The sequence below is a fragment of the Uloborus diversus genome, chromosome 8 (assembly GCF_026930045.1).
Source record: "Uloborus diversus isolate 005 chromosome 8, Udiv.v.3.1, whole genome shotgun sequence".
Taxonomy (NCBI): domain Eukaryota; kingdom Metazoa; phylum Arthropoda; class Arachnida; order Araneae; family Uloboridae; genus Uloborus; species Uloborus diversus.
The window spans coordinates 31739093-31752062 of record NC_072738.1 but is presented as its reverse complement, the minus strand read 5'-3'; positions in this window follow the sequence as shown (position 1 = coordinate 31752062).

Here is a 12970-nt window from a genome sequence, read left to right as displayed (position 1 = left end):
CGTGATTGAGAGTCTGTCTTCGCGTTGGCAATGCGTGCATTAATGCTTTGAGAGCTTTCTCAGAAAAGCAGGACGGTTCCAGGCTATTATATAAAACCTACGTTAGGCTTCTCTGAAGGTGCCAGAATCATAACTGCTTTTAACGAAGAAGACTACTAAATTCTTCAAAAATATTCCAGGTTAATTTCTGGAAGGGAATTTAAGCGGAAAACAATTATTTTCTTTATTTTGTTCCCCAAGAGATTTTTAATATCATTAATTCTTGCAAAGATACGTTCGCAGCAGAAAATTGCAGTGACAATTGCATCGTCAGGCATTGCTGCTACTTTTTTCAGATGGTAGACGAACAGCACATTCTGCTTTAAAGTTGCCTACTAGATATTCATAACAAACAAAACGCAATGTGTAACATTAAAGAAAAAATAAAAAACGCAGAATGGCTGTAGTGTTGCAAGAGAGTGAAATTATAATTTTCGATAAGTGTACTAAGGCTCATGAGTAAAAACATTCATTAGAAGCACATCATAGGATTGTGCAAGATTTGAACGGCAACGATAAATTTTTAGGCGAAATTGTCTGAATACTCCTGGGGATTTCCGGCAGACATTACCAGTTATTCCGATGAAATCAACGCATGATTAAAACAATCGTTTTTATAGCGTAATGTCGAGATAATGCGATTGACCATGAACATGCGAATATAAACACAAAATAATCTAATCGCACAAGTATTTTCTAAGCAGCTGCTGGTATTGGAAACGGTGAAATTGAACTCCATCAAAATATACAGTACAACAAAGAGCCAGACAATGTCTACACTGCCGTTGAGACGAAAAGTGAACTAATTGAGAGTCTATTCCCAGATAAATTTAATTTTTTTAAAATCATAATTGCCTCTGTAATCGCGCTGGTTTTGTAGCAGTTTTAATTTCGGTCAACATTCCCGAACAGACAGGAATATTTGTGGATCGTCAATTGTCGACTGTCAAATACATATCCCGCTGCATGTCGCAAATTGTATTTATTGGTCGCACAAAGTCATTGGGAGTTGACACTTTCTAATGCAGGTTTGACATAAGGAGAAATAGTATTCGTCAACTGTTTAAAATAATTTTGACGACATACTATCCAACACAATCATCATTTTTTAAGGAGAAACTATATAAATTTCACGTTTGAAGACGTATTTCATACAATGTAACAAACACACAAATGTCCAAATCCAGATTTTACACCAGAGATGAATATGAAGCTTTAGTTTTAACTAAAGGTTTTTGCTTTTCAATTTCAAATTTTCCTTTTAGTTATTATGATATGCCGTCACTTGATAGTTGGGCCACCGACTTAGTTAACACTGATTTGCAACGTATAACAACAGAGCAATGACGCTGTCTTAGCTACAATTATTGCGAATAATGAGCCATTACTGACGGCTGGAAAAAAAGGTCCCCATTGATGCTGAACAAGCCCATACAGTTTGCCGATGAAAACAAAGCAGTAAACATTTCAACTGAATTTTTAAATTCCCTGGATACACCAGGAATGCGACTACACGATTTCCGGTTGAAAATTGGCTCAACAATTTATTCTTTTTTGCGATTTAAACCCACCTAAATTACGCAACGGTACACATTTCTCCATCAAAAGTCAACAATTTTGTCGGGAAAGTTTAAAGTAGAAATGTTTGTGTTGCCATGTAATCCATTAATAGCGTCATAATTTTCAAACACATTTGAAAGGCTTCAATTTTCGATTCGTTTAGCTTTTGCAAAGACCGTTAATAGATTTCAAGAACAAATAATGTCTTCTTTCGGTTTGGACTTAAAACATAAATATTTCTCTTATGGGCAACCATATATCGCCTACTCACAAGTGGAAAGTTATCATACTTTTGGTATTAGCAAATGACTGGTTAAGCAAGAACATTGTGCACAACTTAGTGCTTAGACAGTTTTCAGTTTTCAAATAATAGAAACAATAGTTCGAAGTCAATGTTATCTACTTCATTGAAACAATTTAATTTTTATATGTTTTTAATTTAGTTATTGATTACAAACTATAGAGAAAGCTGAGGTGAATAAAATGTTGTGTAGAATCCAAAAGTGTATGGTGGTTTACACTTAGTTTCTACATTCGGTTATTTTACAAACAGTTTCGATATTTACTATCACTTTCAAGTTATTTTTGTTTGTTTTTGTTTTTTTTTTTTTTTTTGCGGAAGTCATACTTATAAAATTTACTAATCGTAAGTATAGTGCTTTTTCCATAGAAAATTTAGTTAGTACTTACTGAATTCAATAAGTACTTTCTTCAGCCTGCACTGTAAAAAAAAAAAAAAAAATTACCGAAACGTTACTGAGTAAAAATTTTCGATACTTGCTTGCATTTCTGGCTAAGCTTTGGCTATATTTGCATTACTGCTTATAGAAGTTCCTTAATAAATCAGAAAGTTGCTAAGCTTTTTTTCGTATCCCTTCCTAAGTTTACACTAAAGTTCCAGAAATACGACTAACTTCAAACGGGAAGATCTTCGAATTTTTCAAGATGCTTCCGAGATGCTTTCAGGAAGGTTATTAACTTTTATCGGAAAACTTTCCGGGTTTTGGCATGACATGTTACTGGCAGAAATTGGCCACATCAGCTGCCCATAATTTTCAGGAGCATTTAGGAATCGTTTTTACATTGAATCACGCCCATTATCAATTCCATATGTCTTAAAATCGGCTATACTATTTTAAGCTCTATTAAAATATTTATTTGATTCTTTCAAAATAATGAGTAAAAGTTTATTTTAATCCAACTTCTTTGCCACAGCAACACGTGGCTGGGTCAGCTAGTACTTTCTTCTATATATTAGATATAGAAGAAAGTAACAGCATTAAATCGGTAAAGACGTCATTCGGGTGATTCACTCATTTTGACTGGATTGGGTTTTGGTTAGTTCCTGCATGTGATAACAGTAAGAGGTTTTGTAAAAGTTTTCGTGTGTGACAACACTTTTTGTTTTGCATAAGCGATTAAAATTTCGGATTTTGGTTGTTCCACCATGTGTTTTTCAATGATATATAATGCTGCAGGTTTAAGGGTTCTCTCTTTCAATGTTTTTGTGTGTATAGTCTGCATGTTAGTGTTGTTCAGTTCAAAGTAAAATGGCGTAGTTGTCTTGAATATTCTATTTTAAAAAGATGCATTTTTTTTTCTAAGTTAATTCGAAATACGTAGCTTGACATTTTGATAACATGTTGTTTGTTGTTAGAATAACGAGATATTGTTTAATGTTCCTGTTGAACAGGATTCAATGTAAGTCAAATACAGGGGATATTTCGATAATTGGGAATTGGTGCGGTCGTCTCATTTTTGGCGGAAATAATTTTATTTTGTTAACTCTGCTGATTTATAGTAACCCTATGTTAATAGATGTTTCCGGTCTCTTTGTTTAAATTTGCAAAGAAAAATACCTCACGCGCAGGCGCTGGAGCCAAAAATTGACGCCAATGAAGAAAGATCGCCAGATGCCCAATTATCGAAATATCCCCCAAATACATTGTCTAAGTATTAACTTATCCAATATGCTAAAAATAAAAGGATATTTTTTTCTTCGGACTTTGTTCGGCATGTGCTTAATTTCATCTGCTACTCTGCAGAATATTTCCGAGGTCTGAAATGCTTTCTTCAGGCTGCATAGGGGTGTTTCAAGGCCTCGGGGAACCTCTTTTCAATGCAAATAGTGAGCTTTTAGATGAGGAGACATCCAGTAAAAGCAACGAGAATGAGCAACAGACAGTTTCAATACAAAATTAACAAAATAATCAAGACAAAACGAAAGTGAGAGACCAAATTTATTATTTACTAGCAAAAATACCCGGCGTTGCCTGGGTCAGTAATAATTATGAGAAACAATCGCTACTTTCCTTCGTTTTCTGCTTTAACTGAAAGAACTCAAAACATACCGCTTTGACATGATTAAAAATCGAGTTTGTTCTTACACATAAAAGTAAAATGGCAATAAGTATAAAGAACAAAATAGTTTTCTTTTAGAAACGAAAAAACGACATTTGAGCATACATTAATTTTGAGGAATTTACAAAATATGAAATTAAACTTCACATATTGAAAAAGATTTATCAGTTATTGTTTTTATTATTATTTTTTTTATTGAACATTTTAGTCTAATCTGGAGCTGGACAGTAAACGTTTTCATCCGAATTTTTTCCAAAATACGAAGTAAAATTTGGCGATTGTTTGAAATTGCGCGGAAAGACAAATTAATGGACGTTTTTGTGCTGCTTATGGATTTACTTAATTTAGTTGGCGGATTATTTACATTCTGACAAAAGTTTTAAAGATTCTTTTAATAGCGATATTTTGGTTACATGGTGAAAACCGAGAAACAGTATTATGTAGTCTTTAGCTTCAAAAACAGAGACAGTTGAAAAAATCTGCCTTAGCTATTAAAATCTGTCCGCAAAAAGATTTGGCGAGATTCCTGCTGGTCGCTTTGATGATGAGTTAGTGTCCAATCAACACAAATAAAAAAAATAAACCCATAATTACATCAAAGTTACATTAAAATGGAAAATAATCAGCGAAATCTATTTATTATTTGCCAATCTTGTGCGAAAACGTTATTTAAGATTTAACTTGAGAAAAGCCTTGAACAGTCAGACGAAAAGCAAAAATATTCAACGATACAACAATTTATTGTAGCTATTCGGAACTCCAGCGCTCGAATACGCTACCTTGCGGTGATTTACAAAACTGCAAATGAAACTAAAACATTGCCACGTTGCGTTCCACGTGTGTCTGTTGACGTAAACACAGGCAGTTTTTTCTGAGTATTTATTAACGCAATCGATGTGTCTTAGTTTGCTTTCAGCTACAGAAATTAATTCATCCCTTAGCTTCTCAAAATAATGTTAGTTTTCATTATTTCCTTAATAATTGGTGAAAGCGAAAATTCTGGATTAACAAACTTGGATAACGTTATACAAGGTAAAAAATTTTATTGTTTTGTATGAATTTGTAAGAATATGGGGTTTTTGTTAATCTTAAATTAATTAAACTTACCATATTTTACAGCAGCATTTAGTTGGAATGGACAGTATGCAAAATATTTTCTTGAATATATTATCGTAGAACAAAATGAATAACCGAGAAAGAATTTACTTTATTCCTTTTATTCTCAGCTGAAAGGTTTCGCCAAATTTGTTTAGGGTTATAGTTTTAGTATAGTGCGAGCAAAGTAGCCTTGGTGAGATTTCGCGTTTTTAGTTAAACCATTTTTAATTTTTATCATGAGTGGAATAAAATGGTAGTAAGATTACAGAATTCGATAAGTGAAAAGAAATAATGGTCAATCAACTGAAAAGAAAACTACCACCATATATCCGTGAGAATTTTGTTGATGATTTGCATAACATGACATAATTAAATCGTAACTCAGAAATTAGAAACATCGAAACAGAAAAATTTTAAATTAACCGATTCGGGAATTCGAGAGAAATAACTCAACTACAAATGGAAAACAATAAGCGCTAGCCAAGCAAGTCAAAAAAGTATCATCTTCTTTCGATAACAATTTGTAATGTCATATTGAATTTTCTAGCATTAATTGTTATTCTTGTCAGGCCACAATTATTATTTAGTTTTATCAAGAATTGATAAATACCGAATTCAACATCGTGGAAATAGCTGCTTAGAACTATGAACTACGTAGTTTGCATTAATCTTTGACGTTTAGTAATGCTTCTTGAATTCTCATTTCTTTCTACGTTGGCCAGAATATCCACAAGACTTTGAAAATTAATTTAAAAAGAATAAAGCGAAAAAATCATACTTACGAACAAAAATCACAACACTTTTAGCATTTTCTTCGTTACCATGTGCGTATGTTTTAGTTTTTAAGTCCGCCATTAGACAGTGACTTCAGTGCCCCCTATAGTTCGTTGGAGTTGCGAATCGACGGGGAGTTCATATGATACACTAAATACTGTATTGAGTTGAGGAAAGCCTTCGAACATGGAACTAAAAAGCTTATAACTCGTTTTTTATTATACTTAGAAATTTCGAACAGGTGCCATCTTCAGAAGAAAAATCTGAGCTTTCGATGGACATATAATGTTAGTATGTGCAGAATTTGTATGAAAATCGTGTTTTATTGCCCCCTATGGGGGGTTTTGCCCCCCATAACGGGACGAAAACTACCCTATGTGTTATTCTGATGCGTAAGCTATAATATTGTAAAGTGTCATTGAAATCCATTCAGTAGTTCTTGCGTGAAAGAGTAACAAACATCCCACCATACAGACAAACATTCGCATATATAATAGTACTGTCCAACCACGGATTGTATGGAATTTTCAAGCGTTCAGATAAGACGAATTTATCTGAATGAGGGGGAAAAGTAAAAATTTAATGCGCGTATTCCGCACATTTGAATGAGACTCTGCTTCTGCAAAAGCTGGCACCGCTAAAAAATAATAGATTCTTCCATTTCCGGCTATAAAACGGATGTTTGTCTTTCCATACAATCCGTGGTCAGACTATAGTAAGATTCCTTCGTGCGTGAGGAAAAATAATTAAGCAATAAATTTCATTGAAAATCCCATAATAATAAATGAAATCGCTTGTGAATAAATTAGCAATAAATTTATGTAAGAAAGAATCATCATATAAATAATAGCCGATGATAGAGTAACCCGCGTGTTTCAACAATGAAACTCGCGCCACGGCATGATAATTTGGTAATGTGTGTTGGTAATGCTAAACATGCAGGGAAAGGTTTTTATTGTGACAAGGCTGAACTCGATCCGAAAACTTAACTGTTTTACTGGTAAGACTCATTTCAGGGGAATGACGAAACGAAAAAATGGTCAACAATATGAACGCTACCTACTGGCGTTTAGGGTTAATCCACTGGTGTTAGGGTTAAAATTTCAACTATTAAAATTATCACCAAACAGGCAAAAGCTTTGTTCAAATGTAGAAGAGTAGAAGCAATTTTCACTCATCATACCTTGACGGGCGACTTTCTAGTTGTAAATATTTAATTTCAAGATTTAGCGAAAAGCAGAACAAACATAATACAGGAAAAACCTGAAAAATGTTAGGGAGAGAGCAAAACAAACTGCTAAATATTTGAATAATGAGAAAGGGAAATGTAAGGACAAATAAAAGTGATTAAGTGGGACAAAACAATCAACACTAGTATGACAAATCGGTATGACCTGTATGACTAAAAAAATCGAAACGTTACTGGTTATTTCCGTGGAACGTTTCGGAATTTCATAGGTTGTCACCAATTTATCCGTAATATCAAGTATATTCGCGAAGAAGTTTCCTGAATTGCTACAAGTTACACGAAAGCAGACTTTTCACTGTTGTGAAAAATACTTTTAGTTACCAGTTTAAATATTGAATTAGCGTGTTTATTAAATGTATCGGCTTTAAATCGATGAATCATCGTCCAGTGAGACTGTGCCACTATTGGGAGCGGATAAGTCCCTGGATAGCTGCATCTTTGGTGAAGCAGGATATTGCTGCATTCCCGCATAGCTGTGCCGTGGATGCTTCAATGCTCTTGGAAATCAGGAAGGATCTGACCAATTATGTAAAACCTGTGTGATATTTCTAGAAGATTTCCGAGACATGATTGGGCTAACAAGGGAGGTAACTCAATTCTTCAGTAAGTTTCAGGGAACATTTTAGAAAGGTAACTGACTTTTAGTGGAAAACTTTCCCGGTCTTCGCAAGATGGCAGAAATTGGGCACATCTGCTGCCTATTATTTTCCAGGAACGTTTCTGAATCGTTTTTACAGTTCCAAAAAAGGTGGAAGGGGGGCGGGCGTCTAATGATAAGAAGGGAAGCCAAATTGTAGAAAAATTTGAAATGGCTTTAAGATCCTTTACTATATATTATAACGAGTCTTCAAAATGTGGAAAGACTCCCAAAAGTCAAGATTTGAAGAATTTGAACACTTTTGGATAATTTCATAAGAATTAAAATCAAAGGAGTAGCTCAGCCAGAGTTTGTTAGTAGTCCAAATAAGTTACACAACATATTACTAATTTATACATTGGAAAATCGCAAATGAATTGCAACGACTAAAGGGAACTGATGAATAAAGGAGAAAGTAAAAAGGTTCGAGTGAATATACTGTACTGCACTTTGAAAAAGGAAATTTGAAAATGGTTGAGAGTTAAAACTTTAAAGATGAAAGTGTTTTAAAAAAATGAGATTTTATCACAAGTGCATCAATACAACAATCCAAACTTCTCACCGATTAAAAGAACAGTCATTCAGTTTTTAAGTGAACGAATGAATCCGCTTAATTTAAGAATTTGTTCTTTTTGATCCGTTCGTTCATGAACGACGGATCCCTATCCTGCATCAGTTACGTCGCCTCAGAGCAACAGTGAGATATCTAATCCCAGACATAAGAGTAAGTTACCTAATCCCAGACATAGCACTAAGTTATCTTACTGTTGCTCTGAGGCGACGATATGCATTTTATTGAATTCTCTTATTTCCATGTATTCTCGTTATTTTAACATGTTTCAGTATCGTCGAATCAATTTACCGAGCAAAATAATGAGTATTCTTTTCAACGTTGTGACTGTGCCGCCGAAAATTTGAACTTGAGTACGATGAATGTATAGCTGACTAACAGTGATGCAGAATGTATCATTGGTTAGCACATTTTTTTACTTTCTTCTATATCTAATATATAGAAGAAAGTATTGGATTCGTGCAAATTTTCGAATTTCGAATTTTGACGGATTCGAACGTTTTGAGGTGTGCTGAGTCCATTTCGACTATTTTTGGAAAATGCCTGTCTGTCTGTGTGTGTGTGTATGTGTGTGTGTATGTGTGTGTGTGTGTGTGCGTGTGCGTGTATGTGTGTCACGTCTGTGTGTGACCAGTTTTTTGTGGCCGCTCTACAGCAAAAACTATCCCATAAAATCGAACGAAATTTGGTACACATATGTGTCGCTATGTGAACTTGTGCCCATTGGTTTTTGGCGCGAATTCCTCCAAGGGGGTGGAGCAATGGGACGTTTTTTGAGTTACGCGGGCTTGCAATTCCTCAGGAAGTAACTGGCAGAATCAAACAAAATTTGGTCCATATGTTGCCATTAACAGAAGCAGGTGCTGATTTAATTTTGGTGTCAATAACTCAAACGGGGGTTGAGCTATAGAACGTTTTTTGTCGTCAATTGTAACTGCTGTATCTCAAGAAATAATGAACGGAAAGAAAGAAAAATTTATCGGCAAGTAGCTCTTAGTGGGTATAGGAGCTGATTTTATTTTGGTGTCAACAGCTAAAAAGGGGGGTAGCGCAATCACCCGTTCTTTTTTTCCATTGTGAGTGCCCTATCTCAAGAAGTAATGCTACGTTCTGGTTGAAATTTGGAATATATGTGAATCCATATGTAAACAGGCTTTGGTTCAATTTGGACGCCAATCGCTCCAAGAGGTGTTGATTTTTTTTTTGTGAATAAAAATAGCTTTATAATTGCAACAATAAGAAAGATAAATCGTAATAGACTGTCGTCTGCGTATTTCTCGTGATTTTAATTGTATGGAAATGCCCCGGAAATATAAGTTCGTTGCTTGAGGCACCTGGGGCCCTGCCCCTTATCCTCTGGTGAGGTATGTTGATAGTTCCCCGGTTGGGGCCATGGCTTTATTTTGGCGCAGAAGATGGTTGCGTGGATGTACGAGAGATGTGGCTTCCTCTAACGGGAGTACCATAATGGTTAGCCGAAGGCTCTTCAAAGTAAATTTCAACTAAAGTTCTTCTTTATTTGAATAAGTTTAAGTATTATTTTTTTTCGCTTCCTACATATTTTTTTAAAGTTTTATACTTTTTTTTCCCCGTGGGGGATTTCTAGGCTATTTGAATGAATAAAAATAAAATAAAATTAAGACAGTGATAAAATGTTGATAAGAAATTTAAAAAGAAAATAGTGAAATGAAAATAGATAGGAGCATGCTCCCAGCCAGAGTGTAGCACAATAACTAGAGTCGAAACGAGGTATGAACCCGATAAGGGATTCACTCACCCCGTTTCGAAATTGAAACTAAGCTAGCATAGCGCGATGCCTGCGAGAATTTGCCGGATCCAATGGATCGTAATTTGGAAGGTTGTTAAGTAGTGGATTGCCAACACGGGGGATGTTGTAGTGAAATCTCTTGGCGAGCTTTTTGCAAAAGTTGTGGAGTGTCGGGATGCCAACCTCTTCCACCAGCTTGTCCGTACGGACGTACCAGGGAGGGTCGCACGCCGCTCGAACCATCACTCTCTGCAAGTTCTCAACTCTGTTAAAGTTAGAGATTGCAGAAGTCGCCCATATGGGCGCTCCATAGGTAATAATGGGTCTTAGGCAGGACTTATAAATGAGCAGTTTATTATCCGTTGATAAAACGCTTTTTTTGTGCAGGAGACAATTTAGTGGTTTTTTGGAAGTGAGGTACTTCTTGCGTACCTCTTCAATGTGAGGTCGCCAGGTTAAATTACGGTCGAACGTTATGCCTAAATATTTCGCCCGCTGAGACCAATCAATCGGGTCGGTATAAAGATGCAGTTTAATAGGAGGGAACTCAGTTGTTCTTGTAAAAAAGCAGGTAGCTATACTTTTGTTGGCATTAACTTTGATTTTCCAAGTCCTTAGCCAGATATCTAGATGTGTTAAGTGGTTTTGAATTGCTGAAAAGGCTTGATAAAGTCCCTGAGCGGAGGCTAGTATGCAGGTGTCATCTGCATAAATGGCAAGCTGCGTGTTGTCCATGTGTGGGATATCGTTTGAGAAAATTGAGTAAAGAGTTGGGCCTAAGAGGCTGCCTTGAGGCACCCCGGCCCGTATGTGTCTAGGTGTTGAGAGAGTTTCTCTCACTCGAACGATAAAGTGCCTATTCATAAGATAGGAGCTGATAATGTTTATGAGTGCATGAGGTAACCCAAGGCGCATAAGTTTGTAAATTAGCGCATCAATCCAAACCCTATCGAATGCCTTCGCTATGTCAAGGAAAAGCCCGATGGTTTTCTGATGATTTTTTTCAGCCTCTCTGATTAGTTCTGTGACTCTAAGTAGTTGGTGGTTTGTAGAGTACTTCCTGCGGAAGCCGAATTGTTCAGCTTGCATGATGTTGTGATCCGCAAGAAAGTCAAGAAGTTTATTGAGAATGCAGAATTCAGTAATTTTGGAGAGAGCAGAGAGCAAGCTGATTGGTCGGTATTCCGACGGCTCCGCTGTTGCTCTTTCCTTTTTTGGAATAGTGATTATTATAGCAGTTTTCCACTCCTGCGGAAAGTGACCCAACTCGAGTATTTTGTTGATGAGTTGGGTAATATAGAAAATAGTACGAATTGGCAGGTTTTTAATTAGAGAGTTGGTGATTCTATCAAGGCCTGGACTTTTCTTTTTCTTACACTTTTTGACATAGCTTAGAACATCTGAGGGCTGAATCTGAAGGGTGTTGCTAGCGTGTGGAGTTGTGAAGTAATTGTGTAGTGTGATGTTAACAAGTGATTCAGTTTCGTCATGTCTGGTGTTGTTAGGTGTGAACTGCTGTTCGAAATGATCGGCAAAAAGAATTGTATGGAAATGATCGGAAAAATTATCTCAATGATTTAAAATTTTTAATTGTTGCCATCCTAAGTTTGTTAACAAATAAATGTTTGTAATTAATTCAAGAAAGGCTTTTAAAATAACTTTCAATTTTCGCTCTTGCTTTGCTTTTGCAATAATTCAGACATTGTTCAAGTTTTTGCATGTGTAATTTTGTTTTTGTTGGGAATATTGCTTCCTCATCAAGCATGGGGAGGGATCAGAAAAAGAAAAGAAAAATATAGAAGAAAGTTTCGTGATGGCCACAACATACTAGTTTTTAATTGCCCACGTATAAGATAGCTACTTTTTATTTCGTTTAGTCCCTATCATTAGAGACAATCGCGAATTATAGAAGAAGCAGAAAAATTTTACAAAGCAGAGTATGGTAAAAAAAATTAATATATTAAAAGTAAAAGTTATAACTAACTGGAGGCTAGCAAAAACTTTAACTGAGAAACCAAAATTGATTTACTACCAGCAGTAGATTTACAAGCTTGGGGGCCCTTCGAAGAGTAATGTTTTCGGGGAGGTGGGGGGGGGCTATATATTAATCCATCTCAGAACAGCAGTTAGAGAAATAGGTCCGACAGTGAATTTTCACTGATGTTTCCACCCAAATAAGCAAAAAAAGCCCATGTGCAAGACAGTGGTATTAGCGAAAAAGCCTTTTTAAGATTTTTAAAATTCAGTATAATTTGTGTAGGGAAAAAAGAAGAAGAGTCTATCGAAAAATATCCTTAATATTTATAATTGTCTGGTCAGAGATGTTCCGATCAATTTTTCTGAGGGTATACTCCCAGTAATCAGAAATGCCCAATATGTGTATGCGATCATATACGTAATCTGTCATAATATGAAACATTTTGAAGCTTGAGGGTATACGCTATATGTCAAAAAAAATTTCGAGAGTATACGGCGTATATGGATATGGAGTATACTCTATGAGAGCACCTCTGTATCTGGTAAATACTACTACTATACAAGGAATGAAGAAAAGTCTATAAAAATTTTCCAAAATATTTATAATTGTTTGGTCAGAGATGTTCCGATCAATTTTTCTGAGGGTATACTCTAAGTAATCAGCTATACACAATACGTGTATGCAATCATATACGTAATCTGTCATAATATGAAAAATTTTGAAGCTTGAGGATATACGCTATATGTCTAAAAATGTTCGAGAGTATACCACGTATATGGATATGGAGTATACTCTATGGGAGCACCACTGTATCTGGTAAAACTATTACTATACAAAAAATGAAGAAGAGTCTATAAAAAATTTCCTTAATATTTATAATTGTCTGGTCAGAGATGTTCCGATCAATTTTTCTGAGGTTATACTCCCAGTAACCA